We start from the raw sequence: 16,085 nt of genomic DNA, 5'->3' as shown, positions 1-16,085 counted from the left end.
ATAATTAACAGAAAAGCTAGACAGAAAGTCACAACAGAAAACCAACTTGACCTGATACCTATAAAACATTCCACCCAACAATAGCAGAATATCTTTCTAGTGCATACAGAACATTATTCAGAATAGAATACCTACTAGGTCATAAAGATGTTTAATAAATGTAAAATGAGAAAAAATACAAAGGATGTTCTCCTACTACAGGGGAATTAAACTAGAAATTAACAATAATGAAATTTAGGGAATCCCCAAATAACTGAAAATTAAATAATACATTTCTAAATAACCATGGCTCAAAGAAGATATCACAAAGGAAATGAGAAAGTATGAATTAAAATTTTAAAAAGCAGAACATCTAAAAACATATGGTTGCTAAGAGTGTTTAGAAAGAAATGTATAGTTTTATATGCCTGTATCAGAAAAGGAGATCTCAGATCAATAACCTAAGCTTCTACCTTAGGAAACTAGAAAAAGAAAAGCAAATTAAATATTAAGCAAATAGAAGGGATGAAATTATAAAGATTAAAATGGAAATCAGTGAAGTAGAAAACAGAAAAACGTTTTTCCTTTGAAAACGAAACTGACAAATCTTCTCCTAAAATGACTAAGTAAAAAAGAAAGTAGAAACATGCTACTAAAATTAGAAATGAAACAAAGACATCACTCCCATGCTTGCAAAATTAAAAGCATATATAGGACTATTACAAAGTACATGCCAAAAATATTAAATAGCTTAGATGAAATAGACACATCCCTAGAAACACAATTACCAAAACTAGCAACACAAAACTTACCAAAAAAATCTGAATAGGTCCAGTGAAGAAACTGAATTAGTAGTTTAAGAATTTTCCAAAAAGAAAAATCTAGGCCCAGAATATTTCACTGATGAATTCTATGAATATATTTAAGGAGGTAATACCATCAATCCTTCACAAACTCAAAGGAAACAGAAGAGGGAACAATTCTCAATTTATTCTGGGACTAAAATGTATTATTACATTACAAAATCCAAAGAGATCACAAGAAAACTTCAGACCAGTATCTTCCATAAGTACAGACACAAAAACGTTCAATAAACATTAGCAAAGTAAATCCAGCAGCATATAATAAGAATTATATACCAGGATCAAGTGGGATTTACCCCAGGAATACAAGGCTGGTTTAACTGTTAAAAATCAATTAATATAAAACTCTATATTAATAGAATAAAGGACAGAAACCACATGATAATCTCAGACATTAAAGTGACCAACCGTTCTGTTTTGTCTGAGACTAAGAGTTTCCCAAGAAGCAGGAGTTCCAGTACTAAAACCAGGATCACCTTGAGCAACTACAACAGTTTGTCATGTTAAGAGATGCAGAAAACACATTTGCTAAACTTCAGTAAAATTTGATAAAAAAAAAAATTCTGAATAAAACAGAATTAAAAAGGAACCCTCTATCAAACAGAGAAATCTGTTATACAACATTTCGTCACAGTTAGCAACAGTGTACTGTATTCTTAAAAAATAAAGAAAGGATTCCCTGGTGGCTCAGTGTTCAAGAATCCACCTGCCAATGCAGAAGACACCCTGGTCGGGGAACACCAGATCCCTGGTCCAGGAAGATGCCACATGCTGCGGATCAACTAAGTCCATGGGCCACAACTACTAAGCCAGTGCTATAGAGCCGAGGAACCAAAACTACAAAAGCCCATGCTTCCTACAGCTTGTGCCTAAGCAACGAGAGAGGCCACAGCAGTGGGAAGTCCGAGCACTGTAACGAGAGTAGGCCCCACTCGCTTCAACTGGAGAAAAGTCCAAGCAAGAACAAAAATCCAGCACAGCCAAAATTAAATATAAATTTTGTTAAATCAAGAGAATAGATCTCATTTTAAGTGTTCTTACAATAATTTTTTTAAGTAAAACATTTGTACACTGAAGATTTTAAAACATCACTTAGAAAAATTAAAGATCAATAAATAAAAAGAAAATTTCATGTTCCTGTATTTAAAAACTGAATATTATAAGGCAGCAATTCATCCCAATCTGATCTACAGATTCAATGCATTCCCCATCAAAATTCCAAAACACTTTTTGCAGACAATGACAAGTCAATTTTTCAAATTTTACATGTAACCCAGAATAGCCACAATTTTTTTTAAATAACAGAATTTAAGGATTTACACTACTTGGTTTCATAAACTACCATAATGCACAGCAAAAGAGACAGAGTGGTACTAGCACAAGGACAGACATACAGATAAACAGAACTGCAAGTCCAGAATGAAATCTTTACATTTACAAGCAATGGAGAAATGACAATCTTTTCAATGAATGGTGTTAAGACAACCCATTATGTGCGTGCTAAGTCACTTCAGTCATGTCCACCTCTTTGTGACCCTATGGACCATAGCCCACCAGATTCCTCTGGTCCATAGGATTCTCCAGGCAAGAATATTGGAGTGCATTGCCATTTCCTCCTCCAGGGGATCTTCCCATATACAACAGGTGAATTTAGACCCTTATTTCGTACCATACTCAAAAATTAACTCAAAATAGATCATAAATCTAAGAGCAAAATCTATAAAATATCTAAAAGAAAACAAAAAAAGAAATCCTTAAGCTCTTGGATGAGGTAGAATTCTTAAAACAACAAAAGCATGATCTACAAAAGAAAAACTGGGAAATTAAAACTTTGGTGCTCCAAAAGACTCCAATTAAAAAACAGAGAAAGAGAGAATAGCCACAGACTAGGAGAAAATATTTGTAAATCATGTATCTAAGAAAGGACTTGTATCCAGAATGTTATTAAAAACTCTTTCAAGTCAAGAATAATACAACAATGGGCAAAAGATCTGAATGGCTTTTTCCACCTAAATGGATATATGAATACCATATGAAAAAATGCTTAACACCTCGCATCCTTAGGAAAAATGCCACTTAAAATCACAAAGAGTTAAACATTTCATAGTACAATGGCTATAACAAAAAGGACAATAACAAGTGTTGGCAAAGTTGTGAAAAAATTTTAACTCTTGTACACTGCTGATAGGAATATAAAATGTAAGGCCACTTTCAAAAACAGTTTGGCAGTTTCTCAAAAAGTTAGATGACCCAGAAATTCTATTCCTAGGCATCTATCCAAGAGAATGAAACCACACTAAAGACTTAAACTTTCAAGCTTCATAATTTTTAACAGTCAAAAACTGGAAACAATCCAAATGCCCATCAACTGGTCAACAGATAAACAAAATATGGTATATCCATATATCAAAATACTATTCAGCAATAAAAAGAAAACAAAATATTGATGCATGCTACAATATGGATGAATCCTCAAAACATGTGAAGAAGCCAGATGAAAAAGACTACATATTCTATGTTTCCATTTATGTGAAATATCCAGAAAAGGAAAATCTATAGAAATAAAATACAAATCAGTAGTCAGCTGGGGCCAGGAGTGAGAATAAGGGTTAACTGCAAAAAGACTAGAAACAAATTTTAGAAGTAATAAAATGTTCTAAAATTGGCTTGTGGTGATAATTTAACAACTCAATATATTTACTAACAAATTATTAAATTTTGCATCCAGAATTAATCTGGGGTATTAAATAACTCAAAAAACTAATTTTTAAAAAAAACTGTATATACTCAGGAGAAATGAAAACATATCCACACAAAAACCTGTACAAAAATGTGCACTGCAGCATTACTTGTAATAGCTAAAAAGCAGAAAATCTAATGTTCATCAACTAATCAATGGATAAATAATATGTGGTATATCCATCCATACAATGGAATATTACTCAGCAATAAAAATGAAATGAAATGACACATGCTACAACATAAATGAACTCTGAAAGCATTATGCTAAGTTAAAGAGAGCAGTTATGAAAGATTACACATTGTAAGATTCCATTTATACAATTTGTCCAGAATAGAGACAGAAAGTAATTAGTGCTTGCCTAAGACTGAGGGTTTTCGAGGAAAATGGAGAGTAACAGTTGATGGGTATGAGGTTCCTTTTGGGGGATAATGAAAATGTTTTAAAATTGATTATGGTGATAGTTTCACAACTCTGTGAATATATTAAAAACCACTGAACTGTACACTTTAAATTGGTGAATTGAATGGTAAGTTAATTATATCTCAATAAAGCTGTTATCATCATCAACGACAATAAACCTTGGTGTACAATCTGTGAGCAGGTAAAGCCATCAACACTGAAAGGGCCTACCACAGCCACAGTTTCAATCTAACTGCTCCGGACAGAAAAATCTCAAAGTCACAAATTCTTTCCAACCTACTGTGATTATTTTGTAAATGAGTATATATATGTCTGAAATGAAAAGTAATGATTTATCAAAGCAATTAGTTCAAGTCACTAAGTTTAAAAAAATACTGACATTAAATTGTCCAATTTCAAATGCCCAAGATATATGAATTTTCTACTTCATGTTTTTAGAAGGTATCTCAGTAATACTCATATAAACTCACTTTGTAAACTATTATATCATATTTAAACCTTACTCCTAAACCCCTTTAAATGTAATTAGCTTCCAGCCTTATATAAAGTCATTCTACCTTCTGAAGAAAAGAAGAAATTCTGAAACTCAAATATCCAATCCTATCTTGGTAAAGTAGACATTATTCTGTGCATGCTGGCACTATTCTGTGACCACAGCACTAGACAAAGTGCATAATTTACTTCACGATACAGACTCACAGTTAAAAAGAAAGGCAAATCTGATTACTAAACACCAGATTACTCTTCTATCATCAGCGGATTAAAATTTAAACCATACAGTTGAAATAAATGTTGACGAACACAAGATAGGGGGTGAAATTCATAGTTGTACAATAAAGTGTTCGCCTCTTTCTTCTTTCATGAAGTACGATGAACTTAAAGCCTATTCTGCAGCGTAGCTAGCTCCTACAAAAAAAAGAGCCCAGGATGCTGGCACATGAGGAACGTTAGAAACTGTTCAATCTAGATTACTCTCGGGGTAATGGGGTATTTTCTCTGTCCTCTACTGACATGGAATAAAAATGCCCAAGTAGAGAGGGGACTCGGCTGCCAGCTCGCAAAGCTGCTCAGGCAGTCAGTTCCAGCCCTAGCCAAGCCTTCACCGTCCTCCTGCCGCGTCCCCCCACCCCACCCTCCAATACCCAGGAACATGGTCCCGGAGGGCCAGCTTCGCGAAGAGAGGCTCCATAAGGCGGTCACTGGACGCGCATGTTACAGAGCCCGTTTTTGTTTTGTTTAAAAAACAGATTCCTGTCAGAGCCCAGCCTCCCCACTCCCGCGGGAACAGGGGGAAGTGGCAGCAGGGGGCCGGTGTGGAGTGAGAGAATAAAAGAATGACCGCGTACAACCTGCCGTGCCAGCTAGCAGCAGAGAGCAGGAAAGGTAAGAGGCGACTAGGAGGCCCGACGGCGGAGGAAACTGCTCTCTAGCCGTCCACGCCACCCCACGCGGCCGCAGCCGCCCAGGTCCCGCCCCGGACTCGCCGCCCTGCCCCGGCGCCGGCCGCCGCCTCCCGCCTTACCCGACCCTCCCAGGACGCGTTTCCTCTAGGGCCGGACCCCCGCCCTGGCCTCCTCGCGGGCTAAGGCGGGTCAGTTCAGTCCGCTTCTCGGCAGAGGTGACTCGCGCGGCGATGTAAACACAGCGAGACCAGCTGCGCGCGGCCCATCCCCCCCGCCGGGGTCTGTAACCTCTTCCCTCAGCCCCGCTCCGCGCCCCGCGCTCCTCGCGGGCGGCGCGCCGCGCGCGTTCCCCTTTCTCCAAGTCCAGCTCCCCGACCGTTGCCCCCGGGCACTCAGCCCCCTTTCCCAGCTCCCGGCCGGTGTCACCGCCACAGCCTCCGGAAAACCCTCCGCTAACCCCGGAGCAAACAACACAGGCGCCGGGCGGGGGCGCGGAGGGAGGCGGTGGCACTCGGGACGGCAAGGCTTTCTCGCCGCACCCTCCGCCCTCCCTCCCTCCCACCAGCCTCGGCGGCCCGCGCTCTTACCTGCTCTCCGCGTCGCCCGGGAAGACCGCCGCGTCGCTTTCCCTCCCGGCAGGGCCGCGGAGTAGCCGCCGCCGCCGCCGCCGTTGGCCAGGCGTCCGGAGGGAGCCGGGGCCTCCCCGGCTGCCCGAGCCGCTCCACTGGGAGAGGTGGAGACAAAACAGCGGCGCGCCGCCCCGCGCAGAGCCCCCCGTCCTCGCCGCTCCACCGACCCCCCAACCGCCGAGGCGACGGCGGCGACACTGAGCCCGGCGCGGGGAGCAATGGTGGCCCCCGCCCTCCACCCCCCGCCTCGGCTCCTCCCCCTCGGCCTCCTGCCGCCGCCACCAGGACACTCGAGTCCGCCTCCCCCACCCCGCCCGCTCCGAGCGCTCCTCCCCTCCCCACGCGGCGGCGGGGAGGGGGGTGCGGCGGCACCGCCAGTCACCGCCGCGCCTGTCAAACCCGGGCCGGCTATTTATACCCCGCGGGGCCTCGCCGCCCTCGGCCCGCACCAGCCCGCCCAACATGCTTCCGTGGCCGTCTCGAATCTCGCCCGCCCTGTAGCCCCCCAACTTCTCCAAAACCCGCCTTCTCAGGTAAAGACTCTCGCCACTTGTCCCGCTTCCTGCTCGGCGCGTCGCCAGCATGTTCCCGACTCCGACCCGGGCCCGGGACTGGCGCGGGGGCTCCCAAACGCGGGCTGGCGCGTGGGGGGCAGCGGGGCCGCGCGTGCACCTGCAGCGGCCGCCGGCCCAGACGGCACTCATACACCCTTGCCCCTCTCGGAGGGCCCCCGCGGGCCCGGGCTGTCACCCCATCCCCAAGCTCTGGACTCCCTCCCTTCTCCTCCAGGGACTGCTCGGCCCTCGGGCAGCCTGACAGTCACTGAGGACTGGAGGTTGTGGAAACTCCTAGCCCGGGTCTCTCGCATCTCCACTCCGAAGCCGGGACTAAGTGGAAGGCGGGGGCGCGGGCGGGCAGGAGTGCGCCACCGGCCCCGCCCCGAGTGCCTCCCCGGCCCGTGACGCTCGTGGAGCCACGCCCCTCCCTGCCCGCGCCCCTCCGCGCAGCCCGCTCTTCCTCCTCCCGCTAGCCTGCAACGCCCGGCCTTGTACCCCGCGGACCCCGCCCCATTCCCAGAAATTACCACCCGCCCAACGGCCGGGCCGCGCGACGGTTGGTGCTCGCGTTTGCTGACGGGCGGGCGGCAGGGCTCAGCGCGCAGCTGCGGAGCGCGGCGAGCCGTCCCCTGGCTCTGGCCCCGGGGAGCTGCGGGTGTCCACCCCGAGCCATTGTCGCTCCTCGCTCGGTCGGCGACGGACGGACAAGTAACTGAAGTCCGAGGATTGGCGGTGCGGGAATGTGGGAGAGTGTTGGTGCGGGAGTATTTGAGTGCCTGCGAATTCGAAAGGAAATGAAAACCCAGTTGTAGCTGCAAGCTTCTGGTTTCCCCCCTTTCACACAAAGAGGAATCTCTGAGCAGGGCACTCACGCGCCTCCAAGTACACAAAAGCCAATGACACGGTGCCCAGGGTTGTCCTGCGTTTGTAGCGCCTCATTAATGATCTTTCTTACGCACAGTTATGCATATAAACGCCTCAACCTATTCCCCCATCAACACACTTGGCCGCCGCCGCATTTTCTTGTATTTATTCAACAAAGAACCGAGACTCCCAGTGCGCGTGGGGACCGATTCTGGTCCCCTCCCGGGCTCCTGCAGCCGCACTCCGATGGACCCGGCACAGTGTTCAGCAGGTTCCGTTTCCCGGCTCCAGTCGCTTTCTTTTTGAGGCTCCACCGTCACTCCTGAACGAAGGAAAAACGCTGAGGATTATAAGAGATAGCTGTTCTTGAAAGTAACGTGGGAACCGTGGAAATAACGCTACAGTAAGGCTCAAACTTCAAAGAATCACAGGAGGCCCTCTGGTAGAAGTCTCTGAAGAGCGAGGAATTTAATGATCTTCTCTTTTTTTAAAGCTAATAATGCCTGTATATTTACTGGGAAGCCAAGAGGGTTGTGAGGGGATTCTTTCTATCTGAAAAAGCAACTCTGGGTACTTTTTTCTTAAGAGATTTTTGCTTTTAAACAGGGGAAATCTGTATAGCAAATAGGGTCAGTCAGAGATCCTCTGAACTCTGATGAAGTTTTTTAGATTCCTGAGTTTTAAAACATAGCGACTCTTGCCACTTTTCTAAATTAAAGAATTTATAAAGCCTTATAAAGCCCATTCAAGGGCTTCCCTTGTGGCTCAGCTGGTAAAGACTCTGCCTGCAATGCGGGAGACCCCTGGGTTCGATCCCTGGTTGGGAAGATCACCTGGAGAAGGCTACCCACTCCAGTATTCTGGTCGGGAGAATTCCATGGACTGTATGGTCCATAGGGTCGCAAAGAGTCAGACACGACTGAGCGACTTGTCCCTATAACATTCAAATCTTTCATACACATTAAACAGAATACTATAAACAGCATCCTTTCTAGGGCAATATTTCTAATGCCCTATTTCCTGTAAAATAGCCTATAACTTAGAAGGCAATGGCAACCCACTCTAGTGTTCTTGCCTGGAGAATCCCAGGGACAGAGGAGCCTGGTGGGCTACAGTCCATGAGGTCACAGAGTTGGATAGGACTTAAGTGCCTGAGTACAAGTTCACTATTGTCCATTTTTTATATTTGTAAGGAATTAATATTCAGTACTACTGTATCTCCATGACCATAACATGGCATATTAAGGAGTATGCAACAAGCCCTGATTTCTAAGTTAGGAACAGATTTGGTCTGTATATATAGAGACCAAACATTATTAAGATTATATGTATATTAGGTAGAATAATTTTGTTTTCTCTCTTTCCCTTTTGTTTTCGCTAAGAAAATCTCTTTTTAAGATCATCTTAGACTACTCAGCCTGTCTTCAGTATGACAGGCAAAATAAGAGAAGAGGTTATCATCACTTTTATATCAGAATGATAAATGCAAGAAGGACCCCTTAGCACCTGTTTTAAGGCTGGAAGTGGTAATCAACATGAGGAATGAAGGACAAGACTAAATTCTCCAAGTGGTAGCCTGTAAATAATTTGTCCCTCCCAAATTGAACATTCTCTTTTTGGGGCAAATCCTTCAGCACTATTGAGTTATAGTTGACTAAATAAGGCTCTATTCCCTTTCAAAGTGAGTAATCCAAGAGAACAAAGGAATGCCATGCTGCCTATTCTAACCAGTATTCTGCTGGTCATACAGACCACTACACAAGGACATAACACTAGGGCCATTTTGGAAGCTGGGTATCACAAGGCCCTGACACAGTTGTGAATTTTGAGTGACTGACATATGTTTTTAACTTGTTGGATTCCCTCATTGCAGGTGGGCAAATCACAAGTTACCAGCAACTATCTAAACTTTATAAAACAGCCAAAAAAATCTCTTCTTTTGTCTCTTTAAAGAGTAAGTGGTTCTGGGCAACTGTGCAGTTATACTATGATGTTAACCTACCTTGTTGGTGAGTTACTGTATCCATCCCTCCCACCACCCCTTTCTGGGCGTCTCCAAAGAAAATTATTCATATCTCTCCCATATTCTGTGTCAGCAAAGAAACCCAATTCCCAAACTCATGTTTTGTTTTAGATACCATCTTGCCTTTTATAAGTCAGACTCACTTAAACATTGTATGTTAATCAAGTTATAATAGGCCTGCCTGTGAGAATGATGAAAACCAAAATAATTTTGGACGAACATGTAAAGTTTCCATAATCCAATGAAATAGTTCTTAAGAATGAAATTTGTACCATCAAATGCAACCAGATAAGCAGAAAGTATAAAGTTTTTAATATAGAATGGATGCCAAATCCTCCTGAGTTGCATGTGTAATTTTACCATGTAAAGTTTTCTTGTAAAATAAGTACGTAAAGCCGTTTCATAATTTGAGTTCTTGATATACTTACAAAGCAGTCTTTACTTTAAAATAGTGCTTTAGTTGGAAGCATTGTATTTATTCTAACCACGTATAAATGACTTTCAAAGAATATTTTATTATTTTTTAAAAATATTGGAAGTATTTAGCATGGATTACACTTTATTCAGGAATCAAGACCATCCCCATGGAAAAGAAATGCAAAACAGCAAAATGGCTGTCTGGGGAGGCCTTACAAATAGCTGTGAAAAGAATAGAAGTGAACAGCAAAGGAGAAAAGGAAAGATACAAGCATCTGAATGCAGACTTCCAAAGAATAGCAAGGAGAGATAAGAAAGCCTTCCTCAGCGATCAATGCAAAGAAATAGAGGAAAAGAACAGAATGGGAAAGACTAGAGATCTCTTCAAAAAAATTAGAGATACCAAGGGAACATTTCATGCAAAGATGGGCTCGATAAAGGACAGAAATGGTATGGACCTAACAGTCTTCACGACTCAGATAATCACGATGGTGTGATCACTCATCTAGAGCCAGACATCCTGGAATGTGAAGTCAAGTGGGCCTTAGAAAGCATCACTACGAACAAAGCTAGTGGAGGTGATGGAATTCCAGTTGAGCTATTTCAAATCCTGAAAGATGATGCTATGAAAGTGCTGCACTCAATATGCCAGCAAAGTTGGAAAACTCAGCAGTGGCCACAGGACTGGAAAAGGTCACTTTTCATTCTAATCCCAAAGAAAGAAATGCTCAAACTACCGCACAATTGCACTCATCTCACACGCTAGTAGAGTAATGCTCAACATTCTCCAAGCCAGGCTTCAGCAATACGTGAACCGTAAACTTCCAGATGTTCAAGCTGGTTTTAGAAAAGGCAGAGGAACCAGAGATCAAATTGCCAACATCCGCTGGATCATGGAAAAAGCAAGAGAGTTCCAGAAAAACATCTATTTCTGCTTTCTTGACTATGCCAAAGCCTTTGACTGTGTGGATCACAATCAACTGTGGAAAATTCTGAAAGAGATGGAAATACCAGACCACCTGACCTGCCTCTTGAGAGACCTATATGCAGGTCAGGAAGCAACAGTTAGAACTGGACATGGAACAACAGACTGGTTCCAAATAGGAAATGGAGTACGTCAAGGCTGTATATTGTCACCCTGCTTATTTAACTTCTATGCAGAGTACATCATGAGAAACATTGGACTGGAAGAAGCACAAGCTGGAATCAAGATTGCCAGGAGAAATACCAATAACCTCAGATATGCAGATGACACCACCCTTATGGCAGAAAGTGAAGAGGAACTAAAAAGCCTCTTGATGAAAGTGAAAGAGGAGAGTGAAAACATTGGCTTAAAGCTCAACATTCAGAAAATGAAGATCATGGCATGATGGTCCCATCACTTCATGGGAAATAGATGGGGAAACAGTGTCAGACTTTATTTTGAGGGGCTCCAAAATCACTGTAGATGGTGACTGCAGCCATGAAATTAAAAGACGCTTACTCCTTGGAAGGAATGTTATGACCAACCTAGATAGCATATTCAAAAGCAGAGACATTACTTTGCCAACAAGGATCCATCTAGTCAAGGCTATGGTTTTTCCAGTGGTCATGTATGGATGTGAGAGTTGGACTGTGAAGAAATCTGAGCACCGAAGAATTGATGCTTTTGAACTGTGGTGTTGGAGAAGACTCTTGAGGGTCCCTTGGACTGCAAGGAGATCCAACCAGTCCATTTTAAAGGAGATCAGCCCTGGGTGTTCTTTGGAAGGACTGATGCTAAATCTGAAACTCCAATACTTTGGCCACCTCATGCAAAGAGTTGACTCATTGGAAAAGATTCTGATGCTAGGAAGGATTGGGGGCAGGAGAAGGGGACGACAGAGGATGGGATGGCTGGATGGCATCCCTGACTCGATGGACATGAGTTTGAGTTGAGTGAACTCTGGGAGTTGGTGATGGACAGGGAGGCCTGGCGTGCTGTGATTCATGGGGTCTCAAAGAGTTGGACATGACTGAGCAACTGAACTGAACTGAACACTTTATTCTGATTAGGATTTCTAATATTTTCAGTGTTAAAAATAATTTTTTTAAGCAGATTTTGCCTCCTTATCTTTATTATTAAGTTAAATAATTCTATGGAATTCTCCAGGCAAGTATACTGGAGTGGATTGCCATTCCCTTCTCCAGGGGATCTTCCCAACCCAGGGACTGAACCCAGGTCTCCTGCATTACAGGCAGTTTCTTTACTATCTGAGCCACTAGGGAAACCCATATAATTAAAAGTTTAAATGAAATGTATATGAAGATATTTTATTAGTGATTTAGGATTATATTTAATCTTTAAAGTTTCTGATTTAGCACTTCCCAGGTGGTGCTAGTGGTAAAGAACCTGCCTGCCAATGTAGAAGACACAAGAGACGTGGGTTTGATTCTTGAGTCGGGAAGATCCCGTGGAGTTGGAAATGGCAACCTACTCCAGTACTCTTGCCTGGAGAATCCCATGGACAGAGGAGTCTGGTGGGCTACAGTCCACAGGGTTGCAAAGAGTCAGACACAACTGAAGCAAAGCAAGCAAGCAAAGTTTCTTAATGAAATTGATTTCTTAATAAAATTCAGGATAAATGCTATAGTAGTTAATTAAAACACAAAGATAAATATCTTCCGTGGAGAAAGATTTGCAATAAATTGCCATATCTTCAGGCTGACTAGTTTTCAAGGACACTTAGCTGTTTCTTTCATGCTACTAATATAAAATGAATTAGTAGAAATTTTTCTTTCCATTCATTTCCTGGATCACCCTGAAGATTACAAAAGCACACCAAAAGCCATGTTTTTCCCAATATTTATTTACTTTCTTCTCTGGTGGTTTTTCCTACTGGTCAGCTAATCAGAATGGGTAGCATCATATTAGTAGTAAATAACAACGATTACAATAATATTATTATTATATGTAATATTTTTAGATAGATATAATAATAGCAATAATATTGGCCCCTATTAGTATACATACACCTGGATACTTTGTGTTCATTAATCTTATGAACTCTGTATAATTATCCCATACTACAGTTCATGTTGAAGGTATGAGAGATTAAGCCACTTCTTCAAAGTTACATAGTAGAGGGACTTCCCTCTACTATGTGTTTAAGACTCTGTGCTTCCATTGCAGGGAATGCAACTAAGATCCTGCCTGCTGTGTGACGAAAACATTAAAAAAAAAAAAATTTATAACGTTATGCAGTAGATAGTGGAGTTGGAGATTTACTCCTCCAGAGCCTGTATTCTCAACCACTAACACTGAATACCCCTAAAATGCAGCCTTGTTTCAGCTGTTCTTATCCAAACATCAACGATAAAAAGTATTGCCCTCTGCTTCAGCCTTGGCAGCAGCCTCCTGTCCTATTTCACCCAAATTCATAGGGCACTGCCCTTGCAGCCCTACTCACCTCTGTTTGGCATCCCTGTTCTGCCTAACGCAGCAGGCACTGCTACAGACAGTTGAATGTTTCTGGCTGTGTTCCCTATCTGCCTCTCCAGATACTCCCTTTTCCTCTGGTTGCCAACATCTTCTCTGTACTCTGCCCTGTGGCTCCTGTATCCTGTTCTTCCTGTCTGTCTCATTGTGTCTGAGTAGACTTTCCATTATCTGCTTATGACACTGACTGCTAAGCAAAAAGAAAGAGGGAAATTTAAGGCCAGGATAAGAATCCAATCAATATGGAGGATAAAAGGTCACAGGACAACCATAATTAAAATGTGAATGCCAGACAGAAAAGAATGGAATAAATGGGAAGGGGAGAGTTCTAAAATACTGTGAGTGTATATGAAAGACTGGACACTCTCATTTTGTAAAGGAGAAAGGGAAACAAAAATAGTTCTATGGTTCAAATTAATATTCAGCTCTCTATGAATTAGTATAGTAATTGATAATAAATATCTGTACTCATATGTGGTCAGAATCCTGTGTGTGTGCTCCCTTGTGGTTGACTCTTTTGTAACCCTTGTGGACTGGCACCCCGCCAGGCTCCTCTGTCCATGGAATTTTCCAGGCAAGAATACTGGAGTGAGTTGCCATTTCCTACTCCAGGGGATGTTCCCAACCCTAGGACCAAACCTGTGACTCCTGCATTAGCAGGCAGATTCTTTACCACTGAGCCACCTGGGAAGCCCTGGTCAGAGTCCTAAATACCAACAAAATGCTTTTGAAATTTAGCACCATCCTAGTAGTGTAGATCAAATGTGTATTTTCTTTTAAGCTTTTTTTAATCCTCATAACACAATCAGGAAGGTGTTATCATTTTGCAGATTATGAAACTGGGGCAACTGAAGGTGTAGAACAATTTTTCCAAGACCAGCAGCAAGTGAGTAGTGGGGCCAGGCAGGAAAACTAAGCAGATTGGCTCCAGATTCCCTGCTGTCAACACTCTGCTCAGCTTCCTCCTGCTCCTCCTCCGCATCATCTCCAAGACTGAAGGCGACAGGTCGGGCCGGCTTCTCTGGATCCTGTGCTCTCCTGTGATTTAAAGTAGGTGAAGGAGCCCAGTTCACAATTCAACAAACCTAAAAAGGGCTTACATTCTGCTAGAGAATTCCAGGGTCCGCTTACAATGTCTGCATTGTTATTTGGTTGCCTGAATGGAGAAAGAAAATTAAAATATACTCTATTTTTTAATTAACTACTTGATATGCCAATAAAATAATGTTCCTACATTCATTGCCAAATACTCTCTTCTTTCTTCATATGATGATTTTGCAGTATTAGTTTCATGGAAAGAATGAAAGATCATTTTTTCCCTCTAGCTTAGAATATTAAAATTTGGTTTATATTGCTGATGCTTTAGAAATGTTTCTGTTAGCGTTATAACTTATTATTGATAATATATACATTTTAGGAAAGTTTTCAATTTGCAGGAATTTCTATCACGTTTCTTTCATATAGAAGTAAGATTTTAGTTTATTCCAGTTTTCTTACACTGTTACTAATCTTAGATATTATTTGACTTAGAAAACAGTATTTGAAAACTGGTATGTATAGGATGCATAAACAACAAGTTCTTACTGTATAGCACAAGAAACTATATTCAATATCCTGTATTCATAATGGAAAAGAATATGAAAAATAATAAATATGTGTACAAGTTAGTCACTTTGCTATACAGCAGAAATTAGTTCAACATTTTAAATCAAATATACTTAACTAAAAAAAATTTTTAATGCCTCTTAGACAAAAGAAATTAGTTGCTATTTGATGTTCAGAGAGTAGTGATGACGAATCATGTTATCTCTATGGATGTCACTTTTTAATGTCAAATCAGCCATGTACTTACATATTTTGCCAGTTTATTCCTATGAGTCATTCCTGTCAACTCTGGTATAATCCAAAACTTCCTCATTACTTATTTTCAATTTATCTTTTCCTTTGAATGTTTGCTTTGAAATGTTTTGAAATTATGATCTCAAATTTCTATTTTTGATGTAACCATCATCTTTATCACTTTTATCTCATAGTCCTTTAATTTTTACCTAAATAAGTATATTTATCTAAAATAGACAAATTCAATAATTTTCAAATTTAAATTTAAAATGATAAGAAGGTACTCTTCATATCTATTCAAATCAGGAATCTAGTTCTTATTTATTCTCTTCAAATATTCCAAAATGCCTTTTCAAATTACAGTAAAATACACATTCAAGCTTTATGAATCTTTTGAATAAATATTTTACCACTCATTTGTATATGAGTTTCTCTTCTGAATCTTCATAATACATATTTTTAGAATCCTCAGCTTATCATTGTACCTATGTTGCAAGGCTTGAACAGTTTGACAGTGGAGAAACTGGCCTATTATATGGAGAGCCTAAAGTGAAATGAGTTGGCATGTGTGTTTAAATGCTCCATCTAAGGATTAGTGATGGTTCATCTAACACGTGAACCTGAAAAAAGAACATATAACTGTAGCAAAATACTGAAGTAGTCCGCAGCTTCAGGTAAGGTGTGGAGGCAGATTTCCAGCACTCTCCCAAGAGAAAAAATAGCCAGAAATGGCTGGCGCAGACTACAGGAATGAGTGAGTAGAGAAAGAAGACAGATCTGAACCAACTGCGGTTGAAAAGTCTTACTTTAACAAACTTTACAAAACACTCAACCATGTGAGCACATTGGTGGGACTCATTCCAGGTTCTCCTTAGCAGTCATTTAAGAAGC

At 41.8% G+C, this 16,085-nt stretch overlaps 1 protein-coding gene and 1 long non-coding RNA gene across 8 annotated transcripts in view; one reads left to right on the top strand and one right to left on the bottom strand.

Moving 5' to 3' along the window:
* The window catches only part of ELF2 (E74 like ETS transcription factor 2), a 97,453-nt gene extending 91,133 nt beyond the window's left edge, over nt 1-6,320 (bottom strand). For 2 of the 7 annotated variants that reach the window (XM_069557067.1, XM_069557072.1), the window contains exon 1: nt 5,996-6,286. The gene's annotated coding sequence lies outside the window, so the exon portion shown is untranslated. Of the gene's footprint in view, nt 1-5,995 lie in introns of all 7 variants that reach the window. The other 5 variants (XM_069557070.1, XM_069557074.1, XM_069557078.1 and 2 more) reach the window with 3 other exon arrangements.
* Nucleotides 6,321-6,362: 42 nt separating this feature from the next.
* LOC138422338 (uncharacterized) lies at nt 6,363-14,590 on the top strand. Its single transcript, XR_011249839.1, has 2 exons — nt 6,363-6,570; nt 14,186-14,590. It is a non-coding gene; the product is annotated as an uncharacterized lncRNA (long non-coding RNA).
* The last annotated feature ends 1,495 nt before the right edge of the window (nt 14,591-16,085 follow it).

Source organism: Ovis canadensis, chromosome 17 (genome assembly GCF_042477335.2).
Source record: "Ovis canadensis isolate MfBH-ARS-UI-01 breed Bighorn chromosome 17, ARS-UI_OviCan_v2, whole genome shotgun sequence".
Classification (NCBI taxonomy): Eukaryota; Metazoa; Chordata; class Mammalia; order Artiodactyla; family Bovidae; genus Ovis; species Ovis canadensis.
This window is presented reverse-complemented; position numbering and strand designations above follow the sequence as displayed.